Below are 19,990 nucleotides of genomic sequence, written 5' to 3' on the forward strand. Positions count from 1 at the left end.
CTCCCCCAGAGCAGCAGCGGCTACTTGGCGGGGTCTTGGGCTCTGATACTGGGGGCAGTTTGGGTCGTTTGCATAGTGGCCGACTCGTTGGCATCGATGGCACGTAACATTGGCTCGATATCCCGGTCGCGCCGGGGTGCTGCCCCGGTTGGCCGGGGGGGTGGTGCTGCTAGCGGGGGCGACCGGAGCGTTGTCTCTTCCACGTCCTTGGCCTCCCCCTCCTCCTCGGGGACGGTGCTGACCGTTGTTGTTCCGGCTCTGTTCATAGGACCCATTCCGACCCACTCTGGTGATTTCCCGCCGGTCAGCTTCGGCTGCGAGCTGCCGGGGATCGGTCAATTTGCTATCGAGGAGGTGCTGGCGGAGCTCAATGAAGCAATTGTTCGATAGATGCTCCCATACCATGAGGTTGAAGAGTTGTTCGTAAGTTGTGACCTTGCTTCCTTTGATCCAGCCCTCGAAGGCTCGGCTAAAATAGTTTACATAGTCCACCCAAGTTGTACCCGGGATGCGGGTGCAGTCTCGGAACCTCTGACGGTACATCTCGGGTGTGAGGCCATAGCGGGTGAGGAGTGCAGCTTTCATATGGTCATAGGAGGTCATCTGGTGGTCCGGGAGCTGTAGCAGGGCGTTGCGGCCCTTGTTGAGGAATCTCCCCCATAGACCGGCTCCCCAGTCGCTTCTATCGATCCGGTGGGCGGTCATAGCGATTTCGTAGGCCTTAAACCATTGCTGGATGTCGTCCTCTCGGAAGTACTCTCGAACGACATCCTTGGGGATGTGTACTTTTTTCTCTGTTGCCCCTGGGGTGTGGGGTTGCTCGGGCACCCCTACTTCTTTATTCTGCTTGCGTAAGTCGATCTCCGCTAATTTTTGCTCGTGTTCATATGCCAATTTCTTCTCCTCGAGCTCCCTTTGTCTCTGTTTTTCCTCTCTTTCTTCTCGGAGACGCAGGTGCTCTAAGTTTATTTTTTGTTCGGCCAACTTAAGTTCAACATCCATTTTGAGCCGGGCCATTTCCAGCTCGTGTAGTCGGGTTTTTTCTCGTTCCTGGATCTCGTCTTGCGAGAGACCCGTTCTTCGCTCTTCAGGGGCTGTGGTTTGTTTTTCTATTGCTGCGATGTTTTGATCGGGGGTTCCGGCAGCCCCGGTTTCTGCCCAAGACTCTAGGGCATGCTTGAAATCGTCCTTGGTACTTAGACCGGTGGTAGCGATACCTAGTTCGATGCAGAATTGTTTTAATTCACGATGGCTGTACTCGTCCAATTTCTCCATCTGAAATTTCTCGGTGGATCCGCTTTCTTTGTTTGACATCGTGATTTCGTCGTGGGGTGAGCTACTCTCTGTACGATAATGCGGTGATTCGGATCGCGCCGCTGGCCACCAATGTTAGACGGACCGGGAGGGTCGGCCGAGGATAAGGGGAGAGGTCTCCGGGGAGAGCCGTCTCCGACGATCGTACAGACAAGTAACTTCCCCCCCACAGACGGACACCACACAAGGGTAAAGTTCAACGATACTTTATAGGCAATTCTTTAAGTACGATGAATGGTACAAGGAGGTCTGGACTCAGGGGTCCCCTCGGTTCTGGTCTCTGGTTTGGGAAAAGGGCAGCGGGACAGTCTTGTTACCAAAAGATGGGAATAGCTCTCAATCCTCGAGCTCGGCGTTCTAGATGATCGGGCCGCGGCGGAGCCAGGCAGGTCCCGAGATGGACGAAGGAAGCGACGGTCCGCAGCGGAGCCAGCAGGTCCCGATGAAGATGGTGGTTACAAACGGTCCGCGGCCACGCCAGCAGGTCCCGACGACGATGAAGGTTTTACGAAGGTTACGAAGGTTGCGGCAGCGCCAGCAGGCAGGACGATGATGCGCAAGGCAGAGCTACGGCAGCGCCAGTAGTCCGTCAAGGATGAGTTCTTCTCTGCGTCTCTCGACTCCAGGATACAACTGCCTTCCTGCTCTGGAGCTGCCCCAGTTATAGGGCTGGTGCCCTTTGATGTCCGGACCCTCGCACTTGGAGGTCGGGAGGTCCGGGATGAGGGAGTCCAGACACCCAGCAGGGGGGTGGAGCCAGCGCCCGGGGAGGCGATGGGCGAGCGGCACCTGGCGGGGGAGAGCCATCGACGCCTCTTTCTCCCATTGACTTGCCAAGTAGCCCGCTCACCTCCTGGGTGGATGGTGGTGCCGGGATGTCTGAGGCCTGGCTAGGCCCAGGGTTGAGGTCGATCGGGGGCCAGGCGGCCTCGTGGTGGAGTGTCCAAGATGGCGCCCAGGCTGGGCGCGCGGGCCAGTAGTGGGTCGGGTCCACGAGGTCGATATGTTCAGGGGCCGGGGTCCCGGAGGGGACGGAAGACGAGCAGTGGTGGTGTGTGGCACTTGTGTGACCGGGCTCGGGCCTGGTCGGGCCGAGGGGGGAGCGGCCCTTCATGTGGCCTGTCCAACAAGACCCTATGCCTGTAACTGTTCTCCTAGCTGCACTGTTTAATGAAACAAACCATTCCTGTTTACCAGACTCATCTTGACTCTTGTTTTTCCAAGGTATTTCATGCTCAAGCAATAACATCCCATCCACAATCACTCAGACGTACTACTCTGCCGGCTGAATATTATGGTTTAGCCAGCCTCAAGGTGAATTTTGTGGGGAAATACGCCAGGGCCCACCACTACAGGGAGGGGGAGAGACCAGGCTGCACATTGGCTGGACTCCTTTGCTCTCCCAGAAGTACCTCTTATATCCCAAATATTCAACTGGCTGACCGGAAGTGGGTGACCAGCAACGGAGACGTTCTACCTGAATTGCTTAGCTATTACACCGTTACAACTCCTGTGTGGCTGGGGACACTGTTGACCCCACATCTTACCTCGGGAGATAGTAATGGTTTGGCTTATGGATGCCCAGTGATAGTTCCTCAGTGAGCCGATGTCAAGTGAGGAGATAGTGCAAGCAATCTACTCACTCAGCACGTCCAAGGCCCAGTGCCTGCATGGATTTACCTGGGTCTTTGGAAAAACTTTAAGCACCTTTTCACTCCCCATTTGCTTGCCATATGCGTCGAATCTCCTGAAGCTAGAGTACCCCCCGACGTGTGGGAAGCGACGGTACTAAACTGTCGCATGTGAGTAGGGTAGGGATCTGTGCACCCGTCCTGAAGAAGAAGCTTTATGCTTCGAAACATGTCGACACACACAGGAGGTTATGTACATTAAATACAGAAAACCTCTACAACACCATTCTAACAATACCAGCACAGAGGTATATTAAAAGTCTTTTTAGCCATCACATGCCAGGTATTTTTTAATATTCTGTCATCCACTCATTCCTGACCCTACCACTCACTACCCTCGCACACCAGACATAGTGATTACATCAGTGCTCCTGCGTATTAGTTGGTTAGCAGCACGCCGCGTTCTGTTTTGGGACGCAAAGTCCCCTATGATGAAGCATGACACCAAGGGCCCTTTTGGTGTGGGAGGGGTATTTAAAGAACACCATGTGCTTCACACCATAGTAGGAAACATCAAACTCTAGTCCATATGTCCTATTTTTCGCCTATCTTATAAGGGTGGATTCCATTTGTTTATTAACTATAATTGGGGAGATTAAATCCGCCCCTTGTGTCCTTGTGGACACATTCCCTCTCCCCTCCCTCTTTTGTTATATATTGTATGTTCATGATATACCAAAGAGTGTCCGGCGATTCACTGCTATTGCGTTGCTATTAGCAAAGCGTAAAATCGCTCGGCATTGCGGGAGTAGACATTTGCCCACTGCCAAAGCCTGCTTAAACAGCTTAATGTACTGCGACACTACCAGTGAACTTCAGCCTCCGACCTCTAGACTAAAGGACATTTGGCCATAGGTGTTGTCTTTTTGTGTCTTAGGGCCCGATGTAGGTGGCAAATACCGGTCGGAAACGGCCGAATTCGGCCGTTTCCGACTGGTATTTGGCATCTTGAGATGTAGGGGGCCAGATTTTACAGATTCTGTAAATTTACCGAATCGGTAAATTTACAGAATCTGTAAAATACCGAATCGTCATTTTTACCGATTCGGTAATTCCCAGATGTAGGTGGGACTCTTCTGAGTCCCAAAGGCCCTACAAATTCGGTATTTTACCACCCAATCCAATTGGGTGTTAAAATACCGAATTCAGATGTGCATGCACATGTGTGCATGCACACCTAGCCATGTGACAGACAGACATGCCCTTAACGCATGTCTGTGTGCCACATGGCGCACATGCCTATTTTTGGGGTGCCAGAGGGTGTCAAAGTGACACCCCCTGCACCCTTGTGAAATTCGGTATTTACCGATTCGGTAAATACCTAATCGGTAATGCCCATTCATTCCTATGGGCTTCAAAGCCCATAGGAATGAATGGGCATTACCGATTCGATATTTACCGAATCGGGAAATACTGAATTCCTCCAATTCGGTATTCCAGCACATCTGGGATACCTACATACCCACCCCTTAGATTTACCGATTTTTTATTACTGAATCGGTAAAATTCGGTAATTAAAAATCGGTAAATCTATTCTACCTACATCTAGCCCTTAGTTAGGTCTTATAGATCCGCAACTGTAATCGCCGGATTTGGCCGCTGTACAACTTCATTTTACTTCCCTCCCATGTAGACTCACTGCTTATATTTTTCCACCCACTGTTCCTGGTGTCCACTTCAATACATTGCTATATTGTACACACTTTAATAGTCCCCATATTGTGGGCTTATTGTTGGTTTTGTTTATGTCATGATAAAATTATAAAAAAAAGTTTTACACGAAATAATTCATTGCAAGTTTGTGGAGCCAGCTGTTGTAGTCCTGGCCCACCCACTTGTCGCTATGCCATCTTGAGGGAGTATGTCTAATAAGGTGTCAAGTAGTCACGGGGGATAATCACCGGACAAGGGGCTTTGTTCTGCAGCTTCCGCTGCTGCCGTAAGGTGAACAGCGTTTTCCAGCTACTTCTGGCCGTGAGGGGAACGGCATAACACCAACGCTTACATCCCCAGAGGGCCATGCTCCTGCTCCTGCTCAGCTGCTCCTGCTCAGCTGACATCGCTCGGGGGGGGGGTCCGTGAGGTGAACGGCGTTTACCAGCTATTTCTGGGCCTGAGGGGAACGGCATAACTCCAATGCCTACATCCCCGGAGGGCCACGCTCCTGCTCCTGCTCAGCTGACATCGCGCCAGGGTGCGATAAAAAGCCAGCAGTCCTTCCGCAGCGCGGGATGCGTTTGGGCGTGCCCGGGCCGCGCCTGGGCGAAGCCTGTGTTATGAACACGGGGGTTTACCCAAATAAGTCACTGGGACCTGGGTGAGTTAATGATACAAACAAAGTGGTCCCAGAACAGAGAAAGAACAATATAGAGCAATAGCAATTGATTATAAACTGAATTAAAAAGAAGTTTGCAGCATTGTTTTTAATCACAACCAGCCGATGCAGTAAATTGCAAGTAATTCATAAAATACATAAATATGTAAACACAATTGGTGCCCCTAAGGGAAGGGAAGGGTCAGGGTGGTGATGGAAAGTGTAGGAAAACTGGACAAGTGACAAATTAATAGTCAGTTTAAGCCTTAATACATAAAAATGGCATATGACCAATGGTTCACAAGTAAATCAAGGCAAACTCATGCTTCAATGTAAAAAGCAAAGTTGACAAATAATAACAGAAGCTTAGGAGAGGGAGGGTGTGTCAACGTTTCGACCCAAAATCGTTGCAAGTACTGGCTATGACCTTGCTAGAGGGTCTTCATCAGGACGGTGGAGAACCAGGTGGGGCAAACGATCAATAGGTCATGTTAAATCCGACTGTTATGAAAGCAAGAGTGCTCAGGGGGCGAGGGACATCAGTGGAGAAAATTTATAAAACCAGTAAATGACTGGGGAGTGGAACGTCTGAGTGGCGGAGGCAAATCAGTCAGATGTTGCTTGTGGATTTTGAAATCAAACGACAGCGCCTGCAAATTATAGATCTGTTAAGGATAGCGATGCTACGGAATATTTGTGGAGTCCTCCGTGTAAGTACGGATCCTTAATTAAAAGATTCACACGATCTCAATGGGGTTCAGAAAGACGGTGTTGTTCAGAAGATCCGCAAAGTAAGTGCAGATCCTCAATAAATGGCTTCTTAAAGTCACATCAGGGGGATCAGAGCGGGCGAAGCCTGGGCCAAGGGCGGGCCCGTCTGTACCTGTCCGTGCCAGACCGAGGAAGGGCTGGGCCACCCCTCTTACATCCAGGGTCCAGGAGACATTGCGGTTATTGCTTTTGACGTCAAGGTGGTCATTTTAGATCACTAAGGTACTGGCTTTGCTTCCTTCTTTTAAAGTTCATTAAGTCTGCAGAATGAGCAAGCGTAAGGCAACGGGCTCTGTGGTGGGGGGTGTTGTTAAGGGGACTCTTGACGCCTTCCTCACAAGAGCGGAATCATTATTGGTCCACAAAATTCAGCTCGCGGAGAAGAGACTTTCTTTGGACTCCATAATGGCTCAAAACGATCTTCGATGGGCAGCATAGCCATGACTAAATCCCCCAATGATGGGGCTCCCCCAGGTCAAGCAAAGTTAGGAGGTGGTAACAATTTAAAAGGCTCAATTTCTGCTGTTCTTTCTCCTCAGGAGACTGGCTCGCTACCCCAACCCATTGAATTACCAGTGCTGAAACTACCCCATGTGCAAGTGGGTAGGTGGTCATTCGATCAAAAAGGGCATCTAAAGCAAATAATGCTACCAAATCATTAGATGGCACCATGGCCCTAGTAAAGCGAACCAGGGGTGGGGGGTTGCCCAATCCTAAACCGAAACAAAAGCATAGGTCAGTGCCTAAAGCCACTAAGCCCACAGACATAGAAAGCTCCGTAGATAACCTCTTGTGCCCAAATTGTGGACAGGTTAATGTGGGCCAAGGGGTGGATAATGAATTATGGTCAAGGATAAAAACAATGCTAACTACCCTCTTAGGGCCTGTACTTGAGAAAATTTGATTAATAGAAGAAAAACTGTCTTTGATCCTGACACAGAATAGCGCCTCAACCATTGTGGCCACCGGCGCATAACTAATAGTCTTGTGGTATCATAGGGCTCCAACCCACCAAATGTACCGACTATATTAGAGAGGAAGGAGGGTGGGAACAACAAGATTGAATGGTCTGGGGTCATAAAGGATGGGGCAAGTAAAGGGTTAACTCCGGGGCCTAATGAATGAAAGGCACCCAGTATACACATCAATCCTGGAGATAATAGGCACAGGAGGGAAGGGACTTTAGGTCATAACATCAACCAAAATGTAAGCCTCCCTTAACATAGCGGGAAGATCAACCATAACCCAAGACACTGAGCCCACATTAGCTCACTGTAGGAAGGTGGATACCTGACTATGGTTACCCCAGATTTCTTGCCCTGTGTTTAGCTGGTTTTCGACTTAGTTGGCCTGGTTCCCTGCTAATCAGGGCCCCAGGCTATCTGCTCTCTCTGTAAAATGGATTCCATGTACCCTAGGTGCATAACTAAATTTGCTTGGGTCACCTTATCAGCCCCTGTACAGAGCACTATAGGTGCCCAGGGCATAGGTGCATCCAAGGCCTACCAGGGGCTGCAGCATATCTTTTGCCACCCCTGGCTGGCTATCCAAAATTGACACAACTGGCTGATCAGCTGGGGCAAGGTGGTGTAATCACCCCTTGCTTAGATATAGTATGCCTATATCTAAACCGATCTGGACACATAGAAACCTATAAGCCACTCCTATGGCAGGCCTTAACAATCCTGGAGGCAGAGTGCGTGGTTTTATGTGAGATAGTGCTCTAGCATGAGCTGAGCCTGTCTGCAGCTGTCGGGAACAACTCCCTAAGCTGTTCCGGGATAATGCCATACCATATACTATTAAGTGCATTATAATCCTCGCGGTTATATGTTATCTTTGGTTTGGCTTTATCAAAACATGTCGTGTAAGGTGTCATACGAATTGGAATACTATCCCCTCGACAGTCCTGTCGGCGGGGATAGCATTCCACTCCTCTAGAGGGATACGACATGCTACTTTGCTAAAACGCGGTTGATTTTAAAAGGAGCCTCAGCACCACAAAATGGATGCTTCTGCCACAGACACGAGTCTGACCTCCTGCAGCTGACCGAAACTCAGCCAAGGAGGCCTGGATAAAGGGTTTCCTGTCACAGGGAGGTGTCACACCACCCCAGACACGAGATAGTGGATTGTAGCAGGGAGGTTTGAAAGAAACCAGACAGTGCCTGGGGAGCACAAGGCTTCCCCTTGCATAATCCGGTCAAACCGGTTCTGGGGCAGACCAGCCCCAGTCCCAGCACGACCTGGACAAAGGGAAAGGGGTGTAACCACCCCCTTCCTGGGTCCCACCCATAGGAGGGGACCTAGCAGGTAATCCATCCCCCTAGATTGGTATAAGAATGGGAGCAGTGCCAAAGCACTCAGATTATGCTGATGAAACATTTGAAATGAAACTCTGGACCCTTCGACATCCTACTCAACGAAGAAGACTGAAGAATCTCCCTTGTGGTCAAGGAGTGACCACCCTGTGCAAACAGGCACCATCCAGCACATCAAAGTCTGCTTTGTTGCAGTTCCCGCCGGAACTCGAGTGACAGAGATCAACGAGATCAAGCTTGCCTGCCTTCTTACAGCCTGATCCACAGTCCCTGCAGAGCTGAGACCCGTGGAGGCGACCGGAAGCGTGGGGCACGCCATCTTGAAAAGACCACGAGACGCTGACCGTGCAGCCCACGAGTGACCCTCGAAGCTGTACACCAGGGTTTGGGAAGCCCCAAACCTGAGCCACTCTTGCACCGAAGCTCACCCTTCTATGCTCGAAGAGTGCTGCGTGGGGCACTTCTGCTTTCTTTGGCTCGACACATTGGCCCGGTCACTTGCCAGCTGGCTTGTGGCCCTTGTGTCAGCGAAAACCTAAATACAACTTGCGATTCTGGTTGCTCCAGACTTGCACCAGCTCCTCTGAAAAGGAGCACCCGCTCTGACCCTCCTGGTCCGAGTGAGAAGCAATCTTCCAGTCCTGCGTGGATTGCTCTTGCCAAGTGTTGTTTTCTCCGATCTTGAAGCCGACAGCGCCGACGGTGAGAGCCTGCGTGGGACAGCTCGTGACCCGCTCCTGGACGTCGCAGATGCCCCAGAGTCCCCTGGCAGCAGAGAGAAGCTCCTCAACAACCACCTGATTGCGCCCGACATTGCCTGGTTCCGTCCTGGTTCCACCCTGGTCACTGCTGAGTGACCCAGACTCTGTCCCCTCTGTTTTCAGGTACTTTTCAACTCTGATCCACCCTTGGATCACACCGGACACTTCTCCTTCACATCGCCTGCAGCATCTTCAGCTTCAAGCACCAACCACCTGCATGACGAAACCCGACACCACTTCGACCCTATGCACCCGCTTCCTGTGGGTGAGGTAACTCAGCAACGCCGGTGTTCCCACACTGGTACACATCTCTAGGGTCTGTGTCTAAAGTTTTGTCCATCTAGGTTGAGCGGAAGTATCCTTAAACTCTATTTGTGTAACTTTTATGCACCATTGACTTTACATTGGTGCATGCGTGTGCTTTAAGCGCTGCACCCGAATCCTGCAGGCTTTTCCCGACTTCAGCATTGCTTGTCCCGACTGCTCCCAGCGATTCCCTAGGCCCTAGGCCTAACCACTGTTCGATTGGTATCTCTTATACCACTTTCTTAATATATGGCTTGAGTGGCCACCCACCCTCATCCATAATTGTGCAACTTTGTATGTTATACTGTGCTTTTGATTTAACGCTTGTGCCCCTTTGCTCATAAAGAGTACTGGGGATTATTTTAGAAATAAACACATATATTTTTATAATATATACCTGTGTGGTGTCCTTTCATTTGATATTACAGGATTGTGATTGGTAAAACAGCTCGCTTAACACGACCTCTTGAGTTTAGCCTTTAAGGCTGCTTAGTCTATGCTACCATTAAGATAGCTTGTCTATAAGGTTGACTTACAACCAGACACCATAAGGGATTGTTTGGACTGATACAAGGTGGTTCCAGAATTGGAAACATCATATATCAGGCCAACTTCTCACACTCACTCTGTCTGGGGCACCCCAGACTTGCTGGTTCAAGACTTACCCCATGCATCATGCCCATACACAGTGGTTCTGACAGGGGTTCCTGCCTGCACTGGAGATGGAGAAGAATTTTTGATTAACAAAGTGGCCCATTGGATGAACAGAAATGTAGGATTTAATATTTCCAATCATAGGCATATTTTAATGGCCAGAAGGGTGTTCTGGATTGGAAGCAGTAGGAAATATTTTCCAGGGGATAGTGTGGTTCTAAACCTAAGGTACCCCGAGCTTGTACATAACCTACTCACCCAGAGTAAGGGGTTCCACTATGATGAGGGTGGCTCCAGTATTAAAATGTTCCCCCTAGGATTCTTTCACAGGCATATGATTTTTGCAAACAACCATGATGATTATAGGGGACATCCGGTAGGAACACACGGGGGCAGGGTAATAGTTCCGGTAATCAACCGGTATGCCCCTCTTAACAACGCATTGGTTATAAATGATATTGACTGACTGGGCCGGGGGATGACAACTAGGAGAGTTACCCCCTTAACGCAGATATGGGAGGGACAGTTACATTTAAATGAGGATACTATAAACCCATTCCATGGAGAGCCTTTGGGACCCAGCATGAAGGAGTATAGCCATGTATTTACAGTACCCCACAGTCCTCAATCTTGCCTTACATCAGATAGCCTAGAGGGGCTTGGCCAGGGTTATAATCTCTTGGAACATAGCAGGCTTATCTGCTAAATTTAAAAAATGACTATTGGCTAGCCTACATTAAGAAATGTCAACTTATATGTCTACAGGAAATGTGGGAGATGGAAAGTAGCGCGTTTCTTTTCAGAAGGCTATAACATTTACTTCGTACCAGCACAAAAGGCTGCATCCGGTAGAGCGATGGGAGGACTGATCACATATGTGGATCTTAAGTTACAGGGCAGATGGACTGATCTGGGTTGGAACTCAGGTTTTATGCAGGGGATCAGATTTCATAATAAGGACCATAAGCTAAATTGTATTCGTTTTTATAATGTTATCTTACCGGGTCAGAGCACCATTATAATGGATGAGCTGGAGAGAAGGTTGGAATGCATACAGGATCAAGGGGCGTTGGTGCCCCAGTTGGTGATACTTGGCAATTTCAATTGCCATCTGTGCCCACATTTGAACGTAAAGGGGGTTTGGTCATCGTGCACGCTGGAAGAGGGCCCGCATATAGAGCACACAAAGGAGGGAAGGGTGTTAGGCATGTTATTAAGTAAACATGCCCTCACACACCTATGAACTTGTCCGAAATTGGGAAGGACAAAACGTGAGCGGGGGCTGAATATCCCATGGCTTAAGTACGTCAAGGAAACCCTAACAGGCATAGGATGTGCAGACTTTTTTAATTTCCCCACAAAAATGTTAAAAAGGTTAAGGATCACTTCCAGAAGCATGTTGTATCCCTTACGGAGCTGGTCAAGCCATCAGTCAGAGCACATCTTCTAACTAAACCATGTCTTGGTATTGAGCCTTATTTATCTTATTTTCCCAATGCCCAACACAGATTTATAATGACACGTTTTAAGCTTAACCTATTACACCATATTCTAGCTGACCCGGCAGGATACACCTCGTCTATATAGTTGAAGGGCCTGTGCGGCTGCGAGTATCGGTCTCCGCAGGATACCCTTCACTTATTATGTCTTTTTCGCGTCCAAGGAGTTTGTTTTTAAAAAGTATCCTAAAGAATGCCAGATTCAAACATGCAAAAGTGGCCCTGTTGTTTCTGAAATTGTGTACAGATGTATTAACCCTGTTCTGCACTGTAAATTGTTTAAGGGCAGCTTATATTAGATATACAAGAGGTATCGGGTGAATAAATGTAGCTTGTAGTGCCAGCTTGATTAAAGGCCCTAATAATGAACTGGATGAGGGGAGGGCTCTTTTAAGTATGGTGGAATTGATTATACACGTATTCTATGCTGTTGATTTTATATGTTTTCCTTTCTTAACCCACCAGGATGTATTCCAACCGTGTCAATTTTTTTAAATGCCCCTCTGGATGAATTGTACGTGTATCTTTGCTAAATGCCTGTCTAGTTTTTATATCATGATGTATTTTATCTGCACTTCTATGGTATTTTGAAATGAAATGAAAATAGTCACTTGCTGTTTCAGTGGTTGCAAATTTCAGATGAAAACATAAATTCCAAATCTCTCAATACACCTGGTCAATTTCTCATTGGATGTAACAATCAGATGTTTGATATGAATTGAAATGTCTACGTTAAGCATGTTTCTAAGCACTTCTACATTTTGGCCGAGCAGCAAACATAGGAATGAGGAGAACTAACGTTTTTGTCCAGGGTGGAAGCCACGACTAGAACTGAGTGTTGTTTTTTGACAAGCAACATTTTTGCCTATTTGTACTTTATCTGTCCAAAATGAACTGACCGTTTTCCCAACAAAAAACAGGAAATGAATAGATTAATTATTACTAGACACTGTATCCACGGGGAAAGCAAGCGTTAGCTTAGAACAAGTTGGAATTGTGTGCATTATGGCAGTTCAGCTATAATTATTTACATTAAAAATTTGTCCTTTGACTCTTTGTGACATAATTGGCTGAGTAGGCGTGAGTCTTTGGGTATCGGTAGGTGAAGGGACCCGGAGAGGTACTGAGCGGGCCTTCATGGAGTGCAGCCATTCAGTCTTGTAAAAACGATCAGAATCGAGGTGAGCCTGCGCGTTTCTGTCCATTCAGGTAGTCGTGAATTTCTCAGGCTTATGAATACTATCCTGTTCAAGGTGCAATTACAGATTCCCTGGCTATACTAACAATAAACCACCTTCAAAGGTTCCTCTACTTCCACATGCCAGGAAACACATGTGCCTACAGGATTACCGATTTGTGATGCTCATAAAAGCATGAAAAATAGGATGTAAGGAGCAGGCAGGCTCGGAGGTGCTACAACTTGAGTTGATTGGCTTGCTTTGATTTCAATGAAAGCACCAGACAGTGATTCTCAGCACGACAGACATAGCACATGGATGGGAGCCGATGAGTGGGCTGGTAGGCTTGTCAGAGATAGAAGATGGAGTAAAAAATCAAGAGATACCAGAAACATTGCAGCAATATCTTGGAAGAAACACTATTTACAACTAAAGCAAGACCACCATGAAGGTGCAGGTGATAAAGGCACTCAGGTATATCGAGACAGACAGGAGGAAAAATGAGGGAAAATATGTATGTATGCATTAGCCGATATTGCGAGTCCTAGGAACTTGCCCCTTTTTAGGTCTCGCTCGAGACCTATTGCTGCCAAGATGGGTCTGAAGGGACTTAGACTGGGGGACGAGCGCCGATTGCCCATCGTGAACGCGCACGCCCAGACCCCGCCCCCCCAGCCGTGCACATCTCAGTCAGAGTCAGCCATGCCTCTCTCAGTCGCGCGCGCACACACACATGCAGGCACACACACACACACTGCATACACACGCTCACACACAACCCCCCCCCCCAATCTACTCACGGGCGCACACACAAACACAGTCACACACACGTGCATCCACACACTCGAAGTGCCCATCTCCTGACTCGCTAGCCTAATGCACCAAAAAACAGTCCCCCTACTCACCGGGCTGACTCAGGACTCCCCCGCTGTTCTCCAGGCCGGTCTTTCCTCCTCAGGTGTGTAGGGTCAGCGGCTCAGGCTCGGCAGCAGGCGGGGCTCTCCATGATGAGTTTCCTAGACATCCGAGGTGCACGCTCACGGCACATGGAGACGCGCAGCGTGACTTTGAGTGTGCGCCCGCCCGTACAGCTGAGGTGCATGCTCATGACGTTATCCTTCGCTTGTTTAGGGCTCGCTGGTGTTGGAGCGCGAAGCGCTCCTGCCACGCGCAGATTGTGGTCTGTGAACGCACAGATTGTCAGCGTGCGTGTGCTCCCTTCCTGGCTCCGAACGCGTGCTGCTGCTGGCGCAGGGGCTGCAATTCCACAGCCGGCCACTGGGGACAGGTCCGAGACCGTCAGGGGGAAGCTGCGTCTGAGGTAGGAGCGAGGCATCGCTGCAGAGGAGGAACCAGGCCGGCTGCTGGGCACTGAGCAGTGAAAAACTCCGGAGCAGCAAGGCCCCACCTCCCCCCACACCTCCGGAGTCCGGTTCGTTTCAAACTTGTTTAAAGTCCATCTCCCACCAGTAACAGGCGGGAGTCGTTCTTGTTGAATAAGCAGCAGCCAAGGATGGGGGGATGGGGGGATGGGGGGGCGGGAGAGACTACAGATGGAACTCCATGCAAACCCTGTAGAAATATCTCACATGGACAACGACGGTGCCCCCAAAAGAGCTGGGAGTGGCAAAAAAAATGAAGGTTTAGCCGTGTATATGAATGAGACTTACGGAGCTCTGCCAACATCATCAGGGTCCTAGTGTGACATGCATGACTTTTGTATCAGATGTTTCAACCTTTGAGAGGCAGGGCCCTTCCATACAGGACACTCCACCAGTGGCACGGGCCACCGATTTTAATGTCTCTCCATCCACGCAGGTGATTTTTCAGAATGTTATTTCACAGGTGCGCATATACCAGAAGGTTCTCGACCCCTGAAAGAACCGTCAAGTACAGTTATCCCCGCAGAAAGTGAGGCGTGTTCCGATCTTACACTTTAAAGACTGAAATACTTGGTATTCTCAAAGAACAGGGCAGGGACATTACATTTATGTTACCTTTCTCATATTTAAATGGATAGTACTCTTACAATGGGTGCTTATGGCTTTGTGGGGCCAGCTTTAAAACATTATAAGCAGAGATCTCTTAGGTTCAAGTCTGTTCCTGGCTGGATTTGGGCAATAGAGAGCATAGGCAGCTGTCGATTCACTTGTCTAAGGTCTCCTCTCCCTCTGTGATGACATTTTTACCTGTTGCATTTTTAATTGTTTACATTCATTTTTTTCGCCTCTCATGTCTGTTAGTTGTTACTATAATTTGGTTAGCTTGATTCCATGTTTGTGGCAGCCATGCAAATTGTTAGCATTCCCTTATCTGTTACTAATATATGGGTTACAGTAATTGAATTTGCTTATGTCATGTCTTATTTTCGTCACGTCCTCGGAAGGCTGAAGATGGGAGAGAGCCAACGTTTTTGGTGTGATTTCTGGTCTCTTCATTTGCAAGTCAGCTCAGCTGGTTGAGGCCGCCTGCAGAGATCTGGGTGAGGCTTATGGGTCACAGCTTACATTATTATCAGGGAGACTTTCACCACCATAAGGCTCAAGCTGATGTTGTGAATGCTGTAGGTGAGGCAGCCTGTTAGTAATAGGTGCGCAGAAGAAGTTTTCATTACTGCTGCATTGTACCTTGTTCTAATTATGTTCTTTGATTCAGTGGCTTGCCTTCAGGACTATTAAACTGTTAAGGAATGTGGCCATTGACAGAAGATGCCATACAGATTCATCTCAGTCATAATAGCAGTAGTCACGTGTTCCTGTATAGTCCATTTCATATGAAGCAGCCATACTGCTCATGCTCCCTCCCAGAAAAAAACGAGATCGAGGCTTGCTTTGATCTCTCTCCCCCACATCAACCGCTAGTGAAAGTCAGTGTTTTTGTAATTAATCATGGCATCATAATAACTACATGAGCCCAATGTCTTCTTGCCACAACTATATAATCAGACTGATAAGACTGGTAATGATTCTTGATGCCTTTTTTTAGGGAAAAATGTGATCATCCTCAGCCTTTCTTTGTAATACTTTGGATTTGATGTTACCGTTTAAATCGCTTTATTGGCATTTTCATATGAAGATGGCAACAGGTAGAGGGCAGCACTGCTGAGTCCCGGCCTCTGTCTCATCTCGGACCCCGACCATCGCCGGAGACTCGACCTCCGGCGCACTCACCTGCCTGTCACCTATGAGTCAGAGCGCACTCTGCTGTCACCGTCCCTGCACTCTCGTCTCAGTGTCAGACCTCTCTCACTCTCGTCTCAGTGTGTGTCAGACCACCCCCCTTACTCTCCGCTCTCATCTCAGTGTCAGATCTCTCTCCCCTCTCACTCTCCACTCTCTCTCCCCTCTCACTCTCCGCTCTCTCTCCCCTCACGCTCTCCACTCTCTCTCCCCTCACACTCTCTGCTCTTTCTTCCCTCTCACTCTCCACTCTCTCTCCCCTCTCACTCTCTGCTCTCTCTTCCCTCTCACTCTCCGCTCTGTCTCCCCTCTCACTCTCCACTCTCTCTCCCCTCTCACTCTCGGCTCGCTCTTCCCTCTCACTCTCCGCTCTCTCTCCCCTCTCACTCTCCTCTCACTCTCCACTCTCTCTCCCCTCTCACTCTCCACTCTCTCCTCCCCTCTCTCTCCCCTCTCACTCCCCTCTCACTCTCCGCTCTCTCTTCCCTCTCACTCTCTGCTCTGTCTCCCCTCTCACTCTCCACTCTCTCTTCCCTCTCACTCTCCGCTCTCTCTCCCCTCTCACTCTCCACTCTCTCTCCCCTCTCACTCTCCACTCTCTCTCCCCTCTCACTCTCTCTCCCCTCTCACTCTCCACTCTCTCTCCCCTCTCTCTCCACTCTCTCTCCCCTCTCACTCTCTACTCTCTACTCTCTCCTCCTCTCACTCTCCGCTCTCTCTCCCCTCTCACTCTCCACTCTCTCTCCCCTCTCACTCTCTACTCTCTCCTCCCCTCTCTCTCCCCTCTCGCTCTCCGCTCTCTCTCCCCTCTCACTCTCCACTTTCTCCTCCCCTCTCTCTCCCCTCTCACTCTCTGCTCTCTCTCCCCTCTCACTCTCCGCTCTCTCTCTCCTCTCACTCTCCGCTCTCTCTCCCCTCTCTCTCTCCGCTCTCTCTCCCCTCTCTCTCTCCCCTCTCAGTCTCCGCTCTCTCTCCCCTCTCACTCTCCACTCTCTCTTCCCTCTCACTCTCCGCTCTCTCTTCCCTCTCTCTGCTCTCTCTCCCCTGTCTAGGCTGCTCTCTGACTGTCTCCAGTGGCCTCTGTCTGTCTCTGGTCACCCCTCCTCACCATCACACACGCTCACATCCACTCGCCCTCACACCCTCACCCTCCCTCACACCCCCCACCCTCACACCCCTCACCCTCGCACCCTCACTCACCCTCACCCCCTCATCCTCACACACCCTCACTCACCCTCACACCCTCACCCCCCTCACCACCCTCTCACCCTCACACCCCCTCACCCCCTCACCCCCACACACCCTTACCCTCACCCTGACACACCCTGTCACCCTCACACCATCACCCTCACACCCCCTCACTCACCCTCACACCCCCTCACTCACCCTCACACACCCTCACTCACCCTCACTCACCCTCTCACCCCTCACACACCTTCACACACCCACTCACCCTCACACACCCTTACCCTCATCCCCTCACCCTCACACACCCTCAGTCACCCTCATACCCTCACCCTCACACACCCTCACCCTCACACCCCCTCACACCCCCTCACACACCCACTCATCGTCACCCTCACACCCCTCACCCTCACCCTCACACCTCCTCACCTCCTCACCATCACATCCTCTCACCCTTACACACCCTCACTCACCCTCACCCACCCTCACACCCTCACCCACCCTCACACCCACCCTCACACCCCCACACCCTCACACCCCCTCACCCTCACACCCTCACGCCCCCTCACCCTCACACCCCCTCAACCCCACACCCTCACACACCCCCACACCCTCACACACCCCCACAACCCTTGCACCCCTCACACCCTCATGCCCCCTCACACCCCCTCACCCTCACACACCCTCACCCTCACTCATCCCCACAACCCACACCCCCTCACCCTGACACACCCTGTCACCCTCACACCATCACCCTCACACCCCCTCACTCACCCTCACACACCCTCACTCACCCTCACACACCCTCACTCACCCTCACTCACCCTCTCACCCCTCACACACCTTCACACACCCACTCACCCTCACACACCCTTACCCTCATCCCCTCACCCTCACACACCCTCAGTCACCCTCATACCCTCACCCTCACACACCCTCACCCTCACACCCCCTCACACCCTCACACCCCCTCACACACCCACTCATCGTCACCCTCACACCACTCACCCTCACCCTCACACCTCCTCACCTCCTCACCATCACATCCTCTCACCCTCACACACCCTCACTCACCCTCACCCACCCTCACACCCTCACCCACCCTCACACCCCCACACCCTCACACCCCCTCACCCTCACACCCTCACGCCCCCTCACCCTCACACCCCCTCAACCCCACACCCTCACACACCCCCACACCCTCACACACCCCCACAACCCTTGCGCCCCTCACACCCTCATGCCCCCTCACACCCCCTCACCCTCACACACCCTCACACACCCTCACCCTCACTCATCCCCACAACCCACACCCCCTCACCCTCACGCCCCCTCACCCCCCCTCACCCTCACACCCACTCACCCTCACGCCCCTTCACCCTCACACCCCCTCATCCTCCCTCACACCCTCAGACCCCCTCACCCTCACCCACCCCCTCACTCTCACTCACCCTCTCACCCATGCTCACCCACCCTTTCACCCTCACCCTCACTCACCCTCACACAACGTCTCACCCACCCCTTCACCCACCCCTTCACCCTCACACACACCCTCACTTTTACACACACCCTCACTCTCACACACACCCTCACTCTCACACACCCCCTCACCCTCACACACGCTCACCCTCTCACACCCCCTCACCCTCTCACCCTCTCACACCACCTCACCCTCTCACACCCCTCACCCACTCACACCTACTCACCCTAACCCTTGCATGCCCTCACTCACACACTCGCACTCTCACACACCCTCACTCTCACACACCCTCGCTCTCGCACACCCTCGCTCTCGCACACCCTCGCTCTCGCACACCCTCGCTCTCACACACCCTCACTCTCACACACCCTCGCTCTCACACTCTCACACACCCTCACTCTCACACACCCTCACCCTCTCACACACCCTCACCCTCTCACACACCCTCACCCTCTCACATACCTCTACCACTCTACTGCCCTCACTCTACCACTCTACCGCCCTCACTCTACCACTCTACCGCCCTCACTCTACTGCCCTCACTCTACCACTCTACCGCCCTCACTCTACCACTCAACCGCCCTCACTCACTCTACCGCTCTCACTCACTCTACCGCCCTCACTCACTCTACCGCCCTCAGTCACTCTACCTATCTATCGCCCTCCCTCACTCGATCTATCAATCTATCGCCCTCCCTCACTCGATCTATCAATCTATCGCCCTCCCTCACTCGATCTATCAATCTATCGCCCTCCCTCTATATCGATAGCCCTCACTCCCTCTATCTATCGCCCTCACTCACTCTATCAATCTATCGCCCTCCCTCTATATCGATAGCCCTCACTCCCTCTATCTATCGCCCTCACTCACTCGATCTATCTATTGTCCTCCCTCTATATCGATAGCCCTCACTCCCTCTATCTATCGCCCTCACTCACTCTATCTATCGCCCTCCCTCTATATCGATAGCCCTCACTCCCTCTATCTATCGCCCTCACTCACTCTATCAATCTATCGCCCTCCCTCTATATCGATAGCCCTCACTCCCTCTATCTATCGCCCTCACTCACTCGATCTATCTATTGCCCTCCCTCTATATCGATAGCCCTCACTCCCTCTATCTATCGCCCTCACTCACTCTATCTATCGCCCTCACTCACTCTATCTATTGCCCTCACTCACTCTATCTAGCGCACTACCACAGCATCATTCAGGGGTACCACAGCATCACTCAGCATCACCACAGCATCACTCAGGGGCACCACAGCATCACTCAGGGGCACCACAACATCAATATGCGCTACCACAGCATCACTGAACGCCACAGCATCACTCG

Source organism: Lissotriton vulgaris, chromosome 1_1 (genome assembly GCF_964263255.1).
Source record: "Lissotriton vulgaris chromosome 1_1, aLisVul1.2, whole genome shotgun sequence".
In the NCBI taxonomy this organism is placed as follows: Eukaryota; Metazoa; Chordata; class Amphibia; order Caudata; family Salamandridae; genus Lissotriton; species Lissotriton vulgaris.